This window comes from Chiloscyllium plagiosum, unplaced genomic scaffold, assembly GCF_037043375.1.
Source record: "Chiloscyllium plagiosum isolate Xiang-an unplaced genomic scaffold, Cpla_swu_hap1 HiC_scaffold_27, whole genome shotgun sequence".
Taxonomy (NCBI): domain Eukaryota; kingdom Metazoa; phylum Chordata; class Chondrichthyes; order Orectolobiformes; family Hemiscylliidae; genus Chiloscyllium; species Chiloscyllium plagiosum.
Window position 1 is genome coordinate 22,252,846 of NW_028270165.1, and position 21,000 is coordinate 22,273,845.

At 44.3% G+C, this 21,000-nt stretch overlaps 1 protein-coding gene and 1 long non-coding RNA gene across 5 annotated transcripts in view; one reads left to right on the forward strand and one right to left on the reverse strand.

The window, feature by feature from the left end:
• LOC148143415 (uncharacterized) overlaps positions 1-21,000 on the reverse strand; it is a 753,683-nt gene that overhangs the window by 93,258 nt on the left and 639,425 nt on the right. The gene's annotated exons all lie outside the window — the stretch shown is intronic.
• LOC148143417 (uncharacterized) lies at positions 1,978-20,155 on the forward strand. Of its 4 annotated transcripts, none has more exons than XR_015751206.1 (4): positions 1,978-2,194; positions 2,762-2,864; positions 10,848-11,225; positions 19,761-20,155. It is a non-coding gene; the product is annotated as an uncharacterized LOC148143417 (long non-coding RNA). The 4 variants fall into 4 exon arrangements; XR_015751207.1 differs by having other exon boundaries at positions 1,978-2,171; XR_015751204.1 differs by lacking the exon at positions 1,978-2,194 and having other exon boundaries at positions 2,257-2,864.

Sequence of the window (21,000 nt, forward strand, 5' to 3'; positions counted from 1 at the left end):
CATGTTGACATTGTACCAGCCCTTCACCGCTTTCATTGGCAGCTCATTCTGTACACACATCACCCTCTGTGAAAAGGTTGCTCCTCAGGTCCCTTTCGCCTCTCACTTAAAACCTGTTCCCTCTTTTTCTGGACTCCCCCAAACCCAAGAAATGTCCTTGACTTTTTACCCTATCCATGTCCTTCGTGGTTTTATAAACCTCTATAAGGCAAACCCTCAGCTGCTGACACCCCAGGGTAAACAACCTCAGCCTATTCAGCCTCTCCCTTTCCCTCCAAACCTTTGCTATTCACGTACTTATCCAAATGTTGTAATTGTACCCATGTCCACCACTTCTGTGTAAAAAAATTGCCCCATGTCTGTTTTTCAATCTCTCTCGTCTCTGTGAGAAACTTACCACTTTGAGATCCCTTTTAAACTTTTCTCCTTTCACCCTAAAACTGTGCCTTCTCGTTCTAAACTCTCCCACCTTGAGGAAACTACCTTGCCTATTTACGCTATCAACGCCCTTTGTGGATTTTATAAACCTCTATAAGCTTAGCCCTCAGCAACCAATGCTCCAGGGAAAATAATCCCAGCCTATTCAGCCTCTTCCTCCCTCAAACACTCCAACACTGGCAACATCATTGCAAATGTTTTTTGAACCCTTTCAAGTTTCACAACTTGTTACAAACATGTCGACTTTACTCGTCTGATGCGGGAGAACTTTCTGCACAATGTGGTCTGTCTGAAAGCACACTCCCCTGTGCTACAACAGAGCTACAGTGACTCTCAAAATCCTGACAAACTCAGTTATCAGTCAAAGATTCATTCGGAGAAGCCTCTCAATCACATCTGTAAATGGAGAAAGTGTGTTTAATAATGAGTTGTGAATAAAGGCTGCATTAATCTTTTATTGTGAGTTTTACTCCTCCATTCAAAACATATCTTACAAATCTGGTCACAAGTAGCGTATGCCATTCGTTTTAAGATGAGGTGAACTTAAGAGGCATTGTTTACAATTGAGAGCTCCTTGACACACAAAGAGCTGAAATCATCTCTGCGCCACTATTATCAAATTGGAATTAAGGCTGGATCGGCTGGGATGTTTTTCTGCCAGAGCAGAGAAGGTTGAGAGGCGATGTTTATAAAACCACGAGGTGAATAGATAGGGTTAATGATAGTTGCCTCTTCCCAAGGATGGAGGATTTCAAGATCAGGGGACACATTTTTACAGTGAGAGGAGAGAGAGTTTGAAAAACAGACATGGGGCAAATTTTTTACACAAAGGTGGTTCGTGTGTGGCATGAACTTCCAGAGGAAGTGTTGGAGGCTGGTACAATTACAACATTTTAAAAGTATCTGGATGGGTTTATGAGCCAAATGCTGACACATGAGACGAGATTAATTTTGGATTTCTGGTCAGTATAGACGAGTTGGACTGAGGGGTCTGTTTCCCTGCTGAGTATGTCTCCGCCTCTATAACAAGACACATAAGGCCCTCGGGTTCACACACAAATAAACTGTCAGTAACATTGAGTCTCGGAGTCAGGTTGAGTCAATGTGGTAATTTTTGAGGCATACAAATGTACCTCAGGGAGACACACCCTCAGAGGAAAGGGGCGGAGACACGCCGCGATTGCGAACCTCTCCACCAATCACAAAACTTGCAGTCGGTGCGGCATGTAAGGGGCGTGTCTCCGAAAGTCGGCCGCCATTGGTCAGGTGAAGTAAGGTGCGCTCTGATTGGAGGGAGCGCGGAGACGGAAAGAAGAAGAAAAACAAAGATGGCGGCGCGAGGCTGCGGTTTTCTCATCGACTCAGCGGGCGGTTTCTGACGGAGGGAGGGGGGCAGACAGGCACCGTTTACCTCAGAAAATACCTTTAAAATACATTTCAAATTAAAGCCGGAACTTTTCAAACAAAAGTTGTGAAGAAAAGGAGACAGTCCCCGGTGGGGTTTATTGTTTATTTGTGTATAATTCCCGGGGCCCGGGAAGGGGGAGGTGACGGTTACCGGGTGAACGAGAAAACAAATTAAAAATGTCGGCGGTGGAGGAGAGAGAGCCGGCGCCCGCGGCTTCTTCGGCGGCGGCCGGAGCCCAGGAGCTCAACAACCCCCCGGAGCTGGAGGAAGGTCCGAGCTCCAAGAAGCGGGGGGTCCGGCTGGAGGCTGGATTTGCTCAAGGCTTGTATCTATTAACTTATTTAAATGGTACCTACTGTATGGGGCTATGGTTTACATTAAAACCGGAGGGTCATGTCAGAGTGTTTGTTTATATTGAGCAGTTGTAGTTGGTAAAATACACTCCGTGGAGGAGCACCTTCTATGATGCTGCATTTCTTGCCTTCTGCCCTTCCCCCATTTGTTATCTCCCATTTGATTTTACATTTTATTTGGTCAAATTTAATTTCACAATAATCGGACATTGTATTCACTGTGTGCTATCAATTTGTTTGTTGGAATATTGTAAGACAAAATTAATGGTGTAATTTCATTTCTGATGTCAGAGTTTGACATTGAATGTGCAGATGTGAATACCAGTAAGATGTGAAAATAAATCAAGAACTCATGCTTTCAACAAATGCAGTTCACTGATATTAATGGCTTTGTCTCATTTCGGGGTGCTGATTCAAGTCTGACCAACAGACTCTTTCATCCCGTCATCCAACTTAATTAAAGTCTGATAGAAAATAACTCTGGCAGGCTAAAATTTATACAATTTATTTATAAGATTTATTTACGTGTCCGTTGTGCTTGACGTGGTCTCCTTTGCATTAGGGAGACTGGACTTGCAGAACGTTTCGGAGAACACCTCTGGGACAAGCGAAGTAAATGATCCACTGTCCTGTGGCTGAACACTTTAACTACCCCTCCCACTCAGGTAAGGCATGTGTGTCCTGGGCTGCCTCCATCGCCAAACTCTAGCCACCTGACACCTGGAGGAAGAACACTTCATCTTCCATTATGGGACCATCCAACAATTGGGATCAGTATAGATTTCACCAGTTTCCTCAATTCCACCCTCCCCCTCCCCCTTAACAAGCTTTATGGGATAGTTAAGTATGGGATCAGAAAAAAAAATGCATTTTCATCTTATACTTTGGTAAACATGGTAACTAGACTTAGTATACAATAATCTATAAAGAGAAAAGGATCATAAGTCACGGTAATGGAAAAATTGATAAGGAATCAAAGGGGGAATGCTAGCTAAGATACAGTGGAAATGGGGGGAATTTCATGCAAAACTAATTTAGAGGTATGTGGGAAAATATAGACACTGCAGTACTGAACATGACAGCAAACTGTCCTTTTCAGAAAGGTGCATTTGCAAGACGTCAGACAGAGATGCATAAAATTCCTACAGTGCAGAAAGAGGCCATTTGTCACATTGAGTCTGCACTGACCCACCAAAGAGCATCCCATTCAGAATCACCCCTTGCCCCTGCATTTACCATGGCTAATCCACCTAGCCTTCACATCATGGAGCAATTTAGCCTGGTCAGTCCACCCACCCTCCATATCTTTGGACTGTGGGAAGAAACACCTGTAGACAGGGAGAACATCCAAACTCCACACAGTCGGTCACCTGAAGTTGGAATTGAACCTGGGTCCCTGGCGTTGTGAGGTAGCAGTGCTAAGCACCGTACTACCCCAATATGTTATAAAATTTGAATAAACCCACTAAGTTGTAAATTTGTTCATATGAAGAAATTACTGCAAATGATTGGAAGCAATAGTCCAAATGAAATCTTTTTGAGTGTGATCCAAAACGTAATTCTAATCTAATGACTGAAAATGCTTCGACCTTTGGAATGGTCTGCGAGAGTATGTGTTGGAATTAGATTCAATTATGGCATTCAAAAGAGAGTTGGATCATTAAACTGAAAAGTAAAGTAATTGCAGTGTTCGGTGAAGAGAAGTACTAGGTTCTGTGGTGATTATAATGTCAGTTAGGTGGATCGCAAAGAATATGAGTTCCTTGATTGGGGCTGTTAACCTGGTCCAATCGGGGAGCCCTGGCTGACAGAAACAGCCATGTCAGAGGTTCTTTTCACTCTGAGCAAACTGGACCAGTGTGAAGGTTTCTGCACATGTAAATAAAGGGTAACATGGTGACATGCCTCTGTGGGGTTGTTTCAGGTACAATCCCCATATTTCCAGGCTGGCTGTCTCCCATTGGATAGTTGACATGTGAATCTCCTGGTCAAGGAGGCGCATGTCTGGGGATTGACCAATAGGAAGCCCAGAAGGACTGGAAGGTGCCTGCTCCTCCTACCAATCAGAGTTCCCCACCCCCTCCCCATGTCTAAATGCAGAAGTTGGACCATGAGCTTCTGAAACTGCTGCTGCTCCTCTCTCAATGAAGATTGATCTTCACCTCAAAGTGCAACTTTCTCCCTCTGTCCAATATTTGTTGGTACAACACTTTTTTTTCGAAGGATGCCATCTTTTCTGATCATCACAGTTAAAGGGGTATTTTCCATTTGATATTCAAAGGGACGGTCAGTTAGGAAGGCAGGGTCATGTCTTGTGTTATTGTGTGGTATGTGTGAAAGCTGCAACAAGACATCTCAACTGCGATGCTCAGTGCTCTGACTGATGAAAGCAAGCGGGCCAAAAGCCTTTCCTGTCTACCTGTGACTCCACTTTCTAGGAGCTATGAACCTGCACCCTAGATCTCTCGGTTTGAATACTGCATGTGAAACAGATTCGATGCTTATTGGTAGACATTATTAGTTGGTGCTTATCTCGACTATTTCAGTACCTTATCTCGATACATAATTCCTGGCTCTCTAATCGTATATTTTTGTTATTCTTTTCTGCCTTTAATATAGCACTGAATCTATTTCACATGCAGTGTCTCCAACCAAAAACTTCGAGACACTGCATGTGACACTGCAGTATCTCGAAGAAGTCCTAGAAAGTGGAGTCATGGGTAGACAGGGAGGTGAAGAAGACTTTCAGCATGCTTGCTTTCATTGGTCAGAGCATCGAGTATAGGAGTTGGGACATCTTGTTGCAGCTGTACAAGATGTTGGTAAGGAGTACAGCATGCCATTCTAGTCACCCTACTGTTGGAAGGATATTACTAAGTAGAAAGGATGCAGAAAAGATTTACTGGGATGCTACTTGGCTGGAAGGTTGTTATAAGGAGAGGCTGGATAGGCTAGGACTTCTTTTTTCCCCAGGAGCACAGGGGACTGAGACGTGATATAAAATCACGAGAGGCATAGATAAGGTTGACAGCCAAAGCTTTTTCCCCATGTGGGGATCTAAACTTAGAGGACATAGGTTTAAGGTGAGTGGAGGAGAGATATAAATGGGTCCAGAGGGGCAAACGTTTACACGGAGAGAGTGGAGAATGTCTCGAACAGATTGGCAGAGGTGGTGGTGGAAGCGAATACAATTCTGTCGTAGAGTCATGGAAACAGACCCTTTGGTCCAACCCGTCCATGCTGACCAGATATCCCAACCCAATCTAGTCCCACTTGCCAGCACCGGGCCCATATCACTCCCAACCCTTCCTATTCATATACCCATCCAAATGCCTCTTAAATGTTGCAATTGTACCAGCTTCCATCACATCCTCTGGTAGCTCATTTCATACACGTACCACTCTCTGTGTGAAAAAGTTGCCCCTTAGGTCTCTTTTATATCTTTCCCCTCTCACCCTAAACCTATGCCCTCTAGTTCTGGACTCTCCGACGCTAGGGAAAAGACTTTGCCTATTTATCCTATCCATGCCCCTCATAATTTTGTAAACCTCTATAAGGTCACCCCTCAGCCTCCGACGCTCCAGGGAAAACAGCCCCAGCCTGTTCAGCCTCTCCCTGTAGCTTAGATCCTCCAATCCTGGCAACATCCTTGTAAATCTTTTCTGAACCCTTTCAAGTTTCACAACATCTTTCCGATAGGAAGATCAGAATTGCATGCAATATTCCAACAGTGGCCTAACCAATGTCATGTACAGCCGCAACATGACCTCCCAACTCCTGTACTCAATCCTCTGACCAATAAAGGAAAGCATACCAAACGCCGCCTTCACTATCCTATCTACCTGCGACTCCACTTTCAAGGAACTATGAACCTGCACTCCAAGGTCTCTTTGTTCAGCAACATTCCCTAGGATCTTACCATTAAGTGTATAAGTCCTGCAAAGATTTGCTTTCCCAAATTGCAGCACCTCGCATTTATCTGAATTAAACTCCATCTGCCACGTCACAGCCCATTGGCCCATCTGGTCCAGATCCTGTTGTAATCTGAGGTCACCCTCTTTGCTGTCCACTACACCTCCAATTTTGATGTCATCTGCAAACTTACGAACTGTACCTCTCATGCTCGCATCCAAATCATTTATGTAAATGACAAAAAGTAGAGGGCCCAGCACCGATCCTTGTGGCACTCCACTGGTCACAGGCCTCCAGTCTGAAAAACAACCCTCCACCACCACCCTCTGTCTTCTACTTTTGAGCCAGTTCTTATCCAAATGGCTAGTTCTCCCTATATTCCATGAGATCTAACCTTGCTAATCAGTCTCCCATGGGGAACCTTGTCGAACGCATTATTGAAGTCCATATAGATCACATCTACTGCTCTGCCCTCATCAATCTTCTTTGTTACTTCTTCAAAAAACTCAATCAAATTTGTGAGACTTGATTTCCCAAGCACAAAGCCATGTTGACTATCCCGAATCAGTATTTGCCGTTCCAAATACATGTACTTCCTGTCCCTTAGGATTCCTTCCAACAACTTGCCCACCACCGAGGTCAGGCTCACCAGTCTATAGTTCCCTGGTTTGTCTTTACCCCCCTTCTTAAACAGTGGCACCACGTTTGCCAACCTCTTGTCTTCTGGCACCTCACCTGTGACTATCGATGATACAAATATCCCAGCAAAAGGCCCAGGAATCACTTCTCTAGCTTCCCACAGAGTTCTTGGGTACACCTGATCAGGTCCTGGGGATTTATCCACTTTTAACCGTTTCAAGGCATCCAGCATTTCCTCTTCTGTAATCGGGACATTTTGCAAGATGTCACCATCTATTTCCCTACAGTTTATATCTCCCCCATTTTTTGTGGCTCCACACAAAGGCCCCCTTGCTGTTCTTTGAGGGGCCCTATTCTCTCCCTAGTCACCCTTTTGTCCTTAATATATTTGTAAAAACCTTTTGGATTCTCCTTAATTCTATTTGCCAAAGGTATCTCGTGTCCCCTTTTTGCACTCCTGATTTCCCTTTTAAGTATACTGCTACTGCCTTTATACTCTTCTAAGGATTCACTCTATCTATCCCTGACATATGCTTCCTTCTTTTTCTTAATCAAACCCTCAATTTCTTTAGTCATCCAGCATTCTCTGTACCTACCAGCCTTCCCTTTCACCCTGACAGGAGTATACTTTCACTGGATTCCCATTTTCCAGCCGTCCCTTTACCTGCGAACATCTGCCTCCAATGAGCTTTCGAAAGTTCTTGCCTAATACCGTCAAAATTGGCATTTCTCCAATTTAGAACTTCAACTTTTAGATCTGGTCTATCCTCTTCCATCACTATTTTAAAACAAATAGAATTATGGTTGGTGGCCCCAAAATGCTCCCCCACTGACACCTCAGTCACCTTCCCTCCCTTATTTCCCAAGAGTAGGTCAAGTTTTCCACCTCCTCTCGTAGGTACATCCACATACTGAATTAGAAAATTGTCTTATACACAATTAAGAAATTCCTCTCCATATAAACCTTTAACACTATGGCAGTCCCAGTCGATGTTTGGAAAGTTAAAATCCCCTACCATAACTACCCTATTATTCTTACAGATAGCTGAGATCTCCTTACAAGTTTGTTTCTCAATTTCCCTCTGACTATTGGGGGCTGTATAATACAATCCCAATAAGATGATCATCCCTTTCTTATTTCTCAGTTCCACCCAAATAACTTCCCTGGATGTATTTCCAGGAATATCCTCCCTCAGCACAGCTGTAATGCTATCCCTTATCAAAAATGCCACGCCCCTTCCTCTCTTGCCTCCCTTTCTATCCTTCCTGTAGCATTTGTATCCTGGAACATTAAGCTGCCAGTCCTGCCCATGCATGAGCCATGTTTCTGTAATTGCTATGATATCCCAGTCCCATGTTCCTAACCATGCCCTGAGTTCATCTGCCTTCCCTGTTCGGCCCCTTGCATTGAAATAAATGCAGTTTAATTTATTAGTCCGACCTTGTCCCTGCTTGCCCTGACTGTTGACCCACTTCTGTTCTCAGCTGTACCCATCTCAGATCGATCTCTTTCCTCACTATCTCCTTGGGTTCCCCCCCCCCCCCCCCCTCCCTCACCTTGCTAGTTTAAATCCTCCCAAGCAGTTCTCGCAAATTACCCTGCCAGTATATTAGTCCCCTTCCAATTTAGGTGCAATCCGTCCTTCTTGTACAGCTCACTTCTACCCCAAAAGAGATTCCAATGATCCAAAAATGTGAATCCTTCTCCCATACACCAGCTCCTCAGCCATGCATTAATCTGCTCTATCCTCCTATTCCTGCCCTCACTAGCTCGTAGCACTGGGAGTAATCCAGATATTACTACCCTTGAGGGCCTCCTTCTTAAATTTCTGCCTAACTCTCTCTAATCTCCCTTCAGAGTCTCAACCTTTTTTCCCTTCCAATGTCATTGGTTCCAATGTGGACAATGACCTCCTGCTGGCCCATCTCCCCTGTGAGAACATTCTGCACCCTCTCTGGGACAGCCTTGATCCTGGCACCAGGGAAACAACACACCATTCTGCTTTTTCTCCACTGGCCACAGAACGTCTGTCTGTACCTCTGACTACAGAATCCCCTAACACGATTGATCTCTCATTGCATTAGAGCCAGTCTCAATACCAGAAACTTGGCTGTTCATGCTACGTTCCCCTGAGAATCCATCACCTCCTACATTTTCCAAAACAGCATACCTGTTTGAAATGGATATATCCACAAAAGACTCCTGCCCTTGGTGCCGACCTCTCTCACCCTCCCTGGAGTGAACCCATCTATGTGACTGTATCTGAGACTTTCCCCCCTTCCTATAACTGCCATCCATCACATACTGTTGCTGTTGCAAATTCCTCATTGCTTCTATCTGTCTGTCCAACCGATCCACTCAATCTGATAAGATTAGCATCCAACAGCATTTATGGCAGATATAATCCGCAGTAACCCTTAAACTCTCTTTAAACTCCCACATTTGACAAGAAGTACATATCACTGCAAAGGCCATTTTTGCTCCTTCACAATCTACAGACCCAGAAAACAATACCGTTTTATTCCTCTACAAACACTGCTCCAGGTTAAATTAATAGCTATGGCTTATATTTTATGTTTAATCAAAAGACTTGTCTCCAAAAACACATAATCAAGAAAGAATCCACTATACTCACTACTGCAGCTTTTCTCTTGAGACAGACTTAAAACAACAATTAACTTATCTAATTCTGTGCTGTGAACTTCGCCCAACAGTTCCTCCAAGATTAGTTGTGAATTTCACTGTTTGTTAATTTTCCCAGATGCACTCCGATGTCCAGCGATACACGAATTCAAACAGTCATTGAAGAAACATTTAGACAGATACATGGATGGGAGGGGTATGGAGGGATATGGCCTAAATGCAGGGAATGGGACTAAATTAATTGTGAAAACGAGGCATCATAGGAACTGTTTCCATGCTATAGACCTCTATGACTCAATTTCAAGACAGAGGGTTAGAATCGTAGAATCCCTACAATGGGGAAGCAGGCCATTCGGTCCACCAAGTTGCCACTGACCCTCCAAAGAACATCCCACTCAGATCTACCCCAACCCTGCATTTTCCATGGCTAATCCCCTGAGCTTGCTTATCCCTGGACACTGGTAATTTAGCATAGCCAATCCACCTAACCTACACATCCCTGAACACTATGGGTACTTCTGCACGGCCAATTCACCCTAACCTGCACCTCTTTGACTGTGGGAGGAAACCGATGCCGACACTGGGGTAATGTTCACACCCCACATGAACATTGCCCAAGGCTGGAATTGAACCTGGTCCCTGGTGCTGTGAGGCAGCAGTGTTAACCACTGAGCCATTGTGCTGCCCCATGGTTATTATGATACTAAAGGTTTTAATTTGATATTTTAAGTTAAGAACAACACCTGTGCCCCCTGTAACCCTGCAAGTTTATTTTTGTTTCAAATACCCATTCAGTTTTGAAATCATTGATCCTTTGACTGGTGGGGAGAGTTTCAAAGAGATTTACCAGATGTTGTTGGGGATGGAGGGTTTGAGCTATGTGGATAGGATGGATCGGTTGGGACTCTTCTCACTGGAGCTTCAGACATTGAAGGTGACCTGGTAGAGTTTTATAAAATCTTGAGGGGTATAGATAAAGTGAATGAGGTGTATTTTCCATAGGCTGGGGGATTTCAAGGCTATGGGGCACATTTTTAAGGTGAGAGGAGACAGAAGTGGCAAAGGTCTTTTACACAGTGGTTCATGTGTGGAATGAACTGCCAGAGGGAGTGGTGGTGCTGCTACAATTATAACATTTAAAAGGAGAGGTGTGGGGGGGGATATTGGGTCAGCAGCAGGCAAGTGGGACGAGTTTAGTTTGGGATTATGTTCAGCATGGACTAGTTGAACCGAAGGGTCTGTTTCCATGCCTTACAACTCGAGGAGTCATTCAGGTTACGATGGTCTGACTATCCAGATAACGCATGTGCTCACATCCCTATTAGTCTCTGATCAAATGTTACGGTATATAAGATAACAGAATGTAAAGGAAGATCTTTTGGTTTTGGGAATGTGTAAACCAGAATTGTCTGTTCTAAATCTCTGCGCTGACTTTCATAATCTCTTTATACAGGTTACAAGAAGGGAAGGATCTACAGAGAGAAGTCTGAAAGCAAAAGTCATTTCAGGTCTGAAACATACACTCAACTCGCCATGATCTGAAGATCACAAGTCTCTGGACCTCAAATGTGAAACATTTATCTATTCTGTTGGCTTCAAAGGTTTTTAAACATCAGTGCGATTGGAAATGCATGGAGTGTGAGAACACGCACAGATGTGTGTGAAAGTGTTCGACTGACCATCAGAGGAAGTATTCCCAGGAACACTACCTGAGTGAGAGTCTTCCTGTGTACTTGGCTGTGGAAGGAGCTTGAACCAGTTAGACAGATCGAATCCTCACTGCACAATTGTTACGGACCAGACCGGATTCCCGGACAAATACTTTAAGAAGGTAGCCGTGACCCTCATTTTTTCTCATTTTAAAGCCATATGTGAAATGTGACTGCTGGCCGTTAAGCAAAACATGATTTGCTTAAAGGCTGTCATTAAAATACAGCTAAAGAGAGGAATTTAGGATAATTCTGCAGACTGGAAACTTAATAGACACAGAGTAACTGTTACTAACTAACTATTCCGATACAGTAACATCCCTTTAAACACACCCTTTTTGGCAAAAAGGCGAATTCCAACACACATTTTCACATCGTGTTCTCCAGAAGGAACAAACCAACGAGCAAATTCAGAGAGAGTAGCAGCCAAGAGACACTCACTGAAGCTTCCAACTCCTCCTGCTTAAGGCAAAAATCTAAAATAAAAGTAGGAAATGTGGTCGAGGATGCTGGACACACCCAAGCTGCTCCCATTGGTCTGTTCTGAATGTTGTGGTTGTGCTAGCCTCCGCCACTTCCTCTAATGGCACGTTCTGTGTGCGCACCACCCTCTGGGTTGGGGGTGGAGGTTGCCCATTGGGTCCTGTTTGTGTCTTTTCTCTCTCATCTTGGACCTATGCCCCATGGTTCTGGACTCCCCCATTCTTGGGGGTGGTGGGGAGGGGGGGGGGGGGAATCCTTAACTATTCACCCTACCCACACCCCTCATGATTTTGTAAACCTCTATAAGGTCACCCCTCTTCTTGTAAATCTCATTAATGCAAAGCCAAAGATTCATCAATGTCCAACTGACAGATGTCCAGCTCCCAAAATAGTCTCTCATATTAATTTCCATCAGAAAGTGGTGATGCCAAGACAATGTCTTGCTCCCTCTGAGGTAAGGACTTGGCCACTTCATCCGGCCGATAGTTGTATAAATCGTAGAAGAATCATGGAATCTCTACAGTGCAGAAACAGGCCCTCAGCCCAACAATCCATACTGAGCCTCTGAAGAGTAACCCACCCACACTCATTCTTCTACCCTATTTCTCGACATTTACCCCTGACTAATGCACCGCACCGACACATCCCTGAACACTATGGGACAATTAAGCATGATCAATTCACCCTAACCAGCACATCTTTGGATTGTGGGAGGGAATGAAGCAACCAGAGGAAACCCACACAGACACTGGGAGACAACTTGGAAACTCCACACAGACAGTTGCCCCGAGGGAGGAATCGAACTCTGACTCAGCCAGCAATTAAGACCCTGGCAATTTCCACTTACTTCCAGCCTCTTGTCTCAAAAGTGACTGGAATTGAAAGATTCCATCTGAAGTTTTATTTCTCTTCAGTTCCGACCTTCACTGTCGGTCAACGAATCTCTGTTTCCTTTGTCACAATTCTGACAACCTTACAGAGGGGAGGGAGCAACTGGAGATTTATTTTCAGAGTCTAGATTTATTTTCAGAGCAACTCCAATTCACGCTGTGTCAGTCGGTTTCCCTTCGTATGATCAACCTTACCCATGTCGTCTTTTCCCCAGAGATGGGGAATTGAAGATAAGAGGGGATGGATTTGAGATGTGAGGGGAAAGACTTAGGAAGGACCTGAGGGGAAACGTCTTCATGTAGAGGGTGGTGCAACAGTTCTGGTCGCCACATTACCAAAAGGATATGGGCGCTTTGGACAGAGTTCAGAGAAGGTTTATGAGGATGTTGCCTGGTGTGGAAGGTGCTAGGTATGAAGAGAGGTTAGGTTTGTTTTCATTAGAAAAAAAGGAGATTGAGGGGGGACCTGATTGAGGTTTACAAAATCATGAAATGTATAGACAGGGTGGATAGAGATAAGCTTTTTCCCAGGGTGAAGCCCTTCACCCTGGGAAAGGTCATGCTTTCAAGGTTAGAGGTGGAAAGTTTAAAGGGGATACATGCGGCAAGTACTTTACACAGAGGGTGATGGGCACCTGGAACACATTGCCAGCAGAGGTAGTAAAGGTAGGCATGGTAGATTCATTTAAGATGCATCTAGGCAGATGCATGAGTAGGTGGGGAGCAGAGGGATACAGATGCTTAGGAAGTGGGTAACAGGTTTACACAGTAGGTTTGATCGGCTCAGGCTTGGAGGGCTGAAGGCCCTGTTCCTGGGCTGTAAATTTTCTTTGTTCTTTGTATGTGGAGTTGGCTGCCAGAGAAAGTGGTTGAGACAGATACAATAACAACGTTTAAAAGGCATCTGGATGGGTTTTTGGATCATAGAATTATAGCATCTCTACAGTGTGGCAACAGTCCCTTTGGCCCAAAACATTCACACTGGCCTTCTGAAGAGTATCTCACCCAGACCCATTCCCCTATTACTCTCCATCTTCCTCTATAAGAGTACCCTTCAGTTTCCAGAGAAAAAAATCCCAGTCTATCCAACCTCTCCCTATAACTCAATTTTTCCAGACTCGGTAGCATCCTAGTAAATCTGTTCTGCACCCTTTCTAGTTTAATAATTTCCTTTCAATAGTAGGGTGACTAGAACTGAAGGCAGTATTCTGAAAGTGGTCTCACGAAAATCTTATAAAGCTGCAACAAAATGTCCCAACTCAATAAATACTGAGAAACTGGACATTGGTAATCAGAAACAAAAACAGAAGTTGCTGGAAAAACTCAGCAGATCTGGCAGCATCTGTGGAGAGAAATCAGAGTTAACATTTTGGGATCAGTTTTGAAGGGCACCAGACCCAAAACGTAAACTCTGATTTCTTTCCATGGGATGCTCCAATGCTCAGTGCTCTGACCAATGAAAGCAAGCGTGCTGAAAGTCATCTTCACCGCCCTGTCTACCTCTGAGTCCACGTTCAAGGAACTATGCACCTGCACCCTCTAGCTCACTTACAATTGACATGTATGTCCTGCCCTGGTTTGACCCACCAAAATGCATTGATCTAAATTAAACTCCATCTGCCAATCTTCAGTCCATGGCCCACTTAGAGTCATAGAGTAAGACAGCATGGAAACAGGCCCTTTGGCCTAAACTGGTCCATGGTGCCCACCCAGCTAGTTCCAATTAGAGTCATAGAGATATACAGTACAGAAGTGATCCTTCAGTCTAACTCATCCATACTTAGCAGATATCCTAACCTAATCTAGTCCCATTTGCCAGCACTTAGCCCATATCTCTATAAGCACTTCCTTTATTCATATACCCATCCAGATGTCTTTTAAATGCTGCAGTTGTACCAGCCTCTACCACTTCCTATGGCAGCTCATTCCAAACACGCACCACCCTCTGCTTGAAAAAGTTGCTCCTCAGGTCCCTTCCCCTTTCACCCTATACCTATGCCATATAGTTCTGACTTTCCCACCGCAGGGAAAAGACCTTGTATATTTACCCTGTCCATGCTCCTCATGATTTTATCAACCTCTAAAGTCACCCCTCAGCCTCCGATGCTCCAGGGAAAACAGCCCTCTGATTTTGGTGCAGCATCTTGTATAGTTTCAGCTGACCTCAATGTATTTCCAATGAAGTTAATCATTTCACTGAATGATAAAGAGATGGACAGGGTTGTGGTCTGGCCCCGGACCTTTGTGACGTTTCCCAGACTCTGATCTCCCTCCTTGAGGCTTTTTCACACTGGATCCTGTATTCATGTAACATTTACCTGCTGCATCGTGGCAACCGCCAATTCATTGGATACTTGCCCATCGCTTCAGGAACCTTTTAAATTCCTCATTAAAGACGATCCAAATGCATATTGATCTTTGATCAGTTCCATCAAATTTATGGTTACACCTACTGTTAGAATTCTTTAGCTAATAAGTTGTTGCTTCCCATGTTTACCAGTCACCTCTATCTTTATCCTTGGGTGTCTTATGATGTATTCATTCACCTCACATTCCAATGTCTGCTAATTTCTGTATCAATGATTCGTTCCTCTCCGTATGATATGGGGCTGCTTTCACTATCTGAAACTGGTTGGAATCTTTTCTTCTAATGCTTTAATGATTTTTTTGTTGTGCAGGTAGATCTGTAACTACTAAAGGACCTATATCTATAAATATTTGAAGGATCTTCGCGTCATAGAGATGTACAGCACAGAAACAGACCCTTTGGTCCAACCTGTCCATGCCGACCAGATATCCCAACCCAATATAGTCCCACCTGCCAGCACCCGGCCCATATCCCTCCAAACCCTTCCTATTCATATACCCATCCAAATGCCTCGTAAATGTTGCAATTGTACCAGCCTCCACCACATCCTCTGGCAGCTCATTCCATACACGTACCACCCTCTGCGTGAAAAGGTTGTCCCTTAGGTCTCTTTAATATCTTCCCCTCTCACTCTAAACCTATGCCCTCTAGTTCTGGACTCCCCAACCCCAAGGAAAAGACTTTGTCTGTTTATCCTATCCATGCCCCTCATAATTTTGTAAACCTCTATAAGGTCACCCCTCAGCCTCCGACACTCCAGGGAAAGCAGCCCCAGCCTGTTCAGCCTCGTCCGATAGCTCAAATCCTCCAACCCTGGCAACATCCTTGTAAATCTTTTCTGAACCCTTTCAAGTTTCACAACATCTTTCTGATAGGAAGGAGACCAGAATTGCACGCGATATTCCAACAGTGGCCTAACCAATGTCCTGTACAGCCGCAACACGACCTCGCAACTCCTGTACTCAATACTCTGACCAATATAGGAAAGCATACCAAATGCCTTCTTCACTATCCTACCTACCTGTGACTCCACTTTCAAGGAGCTATGAACCTGCACTCCAAGGTTTCTTTGTTCAGCAACCTAATCTAAATATTAGAACAGATTGATTAAATAATTAAAGAGTCGACAGAGTTATTATCGTTTTACTTGTCAGAACTATCTTAAGCAAACATTTTTCCCAAGATGTCTAACTCCTGTCAACTATGTTCTGCTGCATTAACCACGGCTAGTTGTCTGTGTCCTGCTCAGTTATAGGCAGTCAGAACAGGAAAAGACCTTGGCTATTCACCCTATCTGTGCCCTTCATCATTTTATAAACTTCTGGAATTGTCTGAAGACAAGTATCTGTGATGCTGGAGATCACTGGAGGAGGCCAAGATGGATCATCCATTTGGTACTTCTGGCTGAAGATTGCTGTGAGTGCTTCAGCCTGATTTTTTTGTGCTGATGTGCTGGGCTCTTCCATCATTGAGGATGGGGATATTGGTGGAGCCACCTCCTCCAATGAGTTTGTTAATTGTCCACCACCATTCACTACTGGATAGGGTAGGACTGCAGAGCTTCGATCTGATCCATTGGTTGCATTATTATTATTCACAATTTATAATAATGATTTGGAGTTGGGGATAATGGGTCACAGGTCAAAGTTTGCAGAGGACTGTGAAACTTTGCAGAGGAACATAGATATTTTGAGTGAGTGGGCAAAGGTCTGCAGATGGAAAACAATGTTAATAAATGTGAAGTCATCCATTTTCATGGGAATAGCAGTAAAAAGGACTATGACTTAATGGTGAGAAGTTGCAGCATGCTGCTGTGCAGAGGGACCTGGGTGTCCTTGGACACGAATCAGAGGGTTGGTCTGCAGGTGCAACGAGTAATTAAGACGGCAAATGGAATTTTGTCCATCATTACTAAAGGGATTGAGTTTAAAAGGCGGGAGTTATGTTGGCCGTTCCAACAATCAAGTTTACGCCATTCCCTCCGAAGAACGTTTCTCACAGATCCCCCTCCCACCCTATCCAGTCGTTTCTGCTGGTGGGTGAGACCTGGACTAGGGGTATTGGCCTCAATATGAGGGGGAGTAGAATTCGGACAGAGATGAGGAGGAACTGTTTTTCCGGGAGAGTACTGAATCTTTGGAATTCTCTGCCCAAGGAAGCAGTAGAGGCAGCTTCATTAAGTATATTCAAGACACAACTGGATGGGTTTTTACATAATAGGGGAATTAAGGGTAGTCGGGATCATGCAGATAGGAGGAGCTGAGACAATGAATCGATCAGCCATGATTTTAATGAACGGCAGAGCAGGTTCAATGGGCCAAATGGCCTGCTCCTGCTTCTATTACTATGAAACTATAACCCTACATTTTCCATGGCTAACCCATCTAATCTGCACATCCCTGGACACAATGGGCAATTTAGCATAGCCAATCTAAATTGAGGCTTGTGAGCATTGTAGTGATGTGAATAATGAACATCAGAGAATGATAGAAGGGGACAAGGAGGATAAATGTATCAGCACTCAAAATTGGATTCTAAAAATCACAAAACTTGAAACTAAAGAGTGTGTCTGAATGTGTGCTGCATTGTCACAAAACTGAATGAATTGACTGCACACGTTGAAGAGAATAATTATGATCGGAGACTCTTTACAGCGATGCGGCTTCAGGATGACAAGGATTAGATCCTGAATATTGAGGGGGTGCCATTCAAGTCAAATGGGAAGCTAGGTAAAGGTAGAGAGTTGGCACTGCTCATCAAAGCACTGATAACATGGTAGTGTGGTGTCAGCTTGGATTTCAGGTCCTGATTTCTCGTCCTCTGTTGATCTCCCTGTTCCCACAGAGGAAGATGTCAGCTGTTCTCAGCTCTGCTGAAGCTCTGACCTTCACCCCCACCCCCACCCCCCAGCCCTAACACCTTCTGGAACAATAAAACATTCAGTCGATCAAGGCCCATTCCACAATCTCCCAGCCTTAGGTCGCTTTTAAATCTTTGCCCTCTCACCCTAAACCAATGCCCTCTGGTTTCAGACTCCCCCACCCTGGGGCATAGATGTTACCTATTTCCCCTATCCGTGCCACTCATGATTTGATAAATCTCGACAAGTTCACCCTCTGCTTCTGACGGCCCAAGGGCAACATCCCCATCCTATTCAGTCTCATTTTATACCACAAACCCTCCAACCCTGGCGACATCCTTATCAATCTATTGGAGTTTCACGATATCTTCCTATCCTATAGGAGGGAGACCAGAATCAAATGCAACATTCCAAAGGTGGCCTAACCAATGTCCTGTACAGCTGCAACTTGACCTTCCAACTCCTATACCCAATGCACTCAGTGGGTCAAATGGCCTCTTTCTGCACTGCAGGTGTTTTATGATTTTAATTGATATAATATGTAGATTTATATTAAATATAAATTGCTTCATATGGTGTAAGTCTGATATTCACTGTTGTACAAGCTGTATGGCTATGATCTTTTACCTAATATAGTAATGGAATTACATGCTGTATTTCTTGTCATCAATTTTATTTAATAGGTGAGCAGGAAGTCATTCAGCAACTTTACTGGCTTTATTTTATCAAGCAGTGGAGTTTAATTTAGATAAATGTGAGTTGCTGCATTTTGGGAAAGCAAATCTTAGCAGGACTTATGCACTTAATGGTAAAGTCCCAGAGAGTGTTGCTGAACAAAGACACCTTGGAGTGCAGGTTCATAGCTCCTTGACAGTGGAATCACAGATAGATAGGATAGTGAAGACGGCGTTTGGTATGCTTTCCTTTATTGGTCAGAGTACAGGAGTTGGGAGGTCATGTTGCTGCTATACAGGACATTGGTTAGGCCACTGTTGAAACATTGCGTGCAGTTCTGGTCTCTTTCCTATCGGAAAGGTGTCGTGAAACTTGAAAGGATTCAGAAAAGATTTACAAGGATGTTGCCAGGGTTGGAGGATTTGAGCTATAGGAAGAGGTTGAATAAGCTGGGGCTGTTTTCCCTGGAGCGTCGGAGGCTGAGGGGTGACATTATAGAGGTTTATAAAATCATGAGGGGCACGGATAGGATGAACAGACAAAGTCTTTTCCCTGGGGTCGGGGAGTCCAGAACTAGAGGGCATAGGTTTAGGGTGAGAGGGGAAATATGTAAAAGGAACCTAAGAGGCAACTTTTTCACTCCGGTACATGTATGGAATGAGCTGCCAGAGGAAGTGGTGGGGGCTGGTACAATTGCAACATTTAAAAGGCATCTGGATGGGTATATGAATAGGAAGGGTTTGGAGGGATATGGGCCGGGAGCTGGCAAGTGGGACTAGATTGGGTTGGGATATCTGGTCGGCATGGACAGGTTGGACTGAAGGGTCTGTTTCTGTGCTGTAACCTGTATGACTCTATGATGTTTCATTTTCATATCCTTATTCAGTTTCATTTCCAAGTCATTGTAACCAAATGAAGTTTTCCTCAATACACACTTAAGGCTATCTGGCTGCCTGATGTGTCCTGGATAATATGTGATCAGCAGGCATCTGGTAATCTACAGGAGTTGTCATTTTTTTTAGATTACTTAGTGTGGAAACAGGCCCTTCAGCCCAACAAGTCCACACCGACCCACCAAAGCGCAACCCACCCAGGCCTATTCTCCTACATTTACCCCTACACCTAACACTACAGGCAATTTAGCATGGCCAATTCACCTAACCTGCACATTTTTGGACTGTGGGAGGAAACCGGAGCACCTGGAGGAAACCCACACAGACATGGGGAGAATGTCCAAACTCCACACAGTCAGTCGCCTAAGGCGGGAATTGAACCCGGGTCTCTGGCGCTGTGAGGTACCAGTGCTCACCACCATACCGCCCACATTATATTTATTTCACTGTACTGACAGTGATCACTTATTTTGTGAATTTCGTTGCAGGAAGACATGAGGAAAGAACCAAATGTTACATCAACCTCTGATGGAGCCACTTGATTTATTGGGAAAGGAAATCAAGGAAATCGTACCAAACATCATCTTCACTATCCTATCTACCTGCAACTCTGAAGGAATTATGAATCTGTACTCCAAAATCTCTTTGTTCAGCAACACTCCCTAGGACCTTACCATTAAGTGTATAAGTCCTGATCTGATTGGTTTTTCAAAAATGCAGCACTTCGCATTCATCTGAATTAAACTCCATCTGCCACTCCACAGCCCATTGGCCCATCTCATCAAGATCCTGTTTTAATCAGAAGTAAACTTCTTCGCTGTCCACTATACCTCCAATTTTGGTGTCCTCTGCAAACTTACTCCACCTATGTTCATAGTCAAATCACATAAATGATGAAAAGTAATGGACCCAGCACCGATCCTCGTGGCACACACTGGTCATAGGCCTCCTGTCTGAAAAGCACCCCTCCACCACTGTCTTCTACCTTTGAGCTAGAACTGAAAAAAATAATTCTGAGGTCAAAATGCCTTCCCTCGTTGTGGTTCTGTTCGCCGAGCTGGGAATTTGTGTTGCAGCCGTTTCGTCCCCTGTCTACGTGACATCCTCAGTGCTTGGGAGCCTCCTGTGAAGTGCTTTTGTGATCTTTCCTCCGGCATTTATAGTGGTTTGTATTTTCCGCTTCCGGTTGTCAGTTCCAGCTGTCCGCTGCAGTGGACAGATACAAATCACTATAAATGCCGGAGGAAACATCATAGAAGCGCTTCACAGGAGGCTCTCAAGCACTGAGGATGTCACCTGGATAGGGGACGAAACGTCTGCAACACAACTTCCCAGCTCGGCGAACAGAACCACAACAACGAGCACCCGAGCTACAAATCTTCTCCCAAACTTTGAATGCCTCTCCTCTTCTTCTCCTGCTCACAGTACGCTGGCTGTAGCCAGCCAGCTGAGAGTCAGTCCTCAACGGAGGAGATTCCAATCTCCTGGTATTTTTTTTTTTTACTGAGGTAACTAAATCTCTTGGTTAAACTTTTTTTAAAATCCGCTCACATTTTTTTCCCCAGCACCCATGTGTGTGTGGAGGTGTGAGATAGCAGATACATTCAATTTTGCTCAAAGCACACAATCTGCAGGCAGTCAATCCATTTTTTATTTGGAAGTAGAACCAGTCTGACTCAACATTAGGAGACAGGCAGGCTCTAACCTCACACCTTAAATACATTCTCT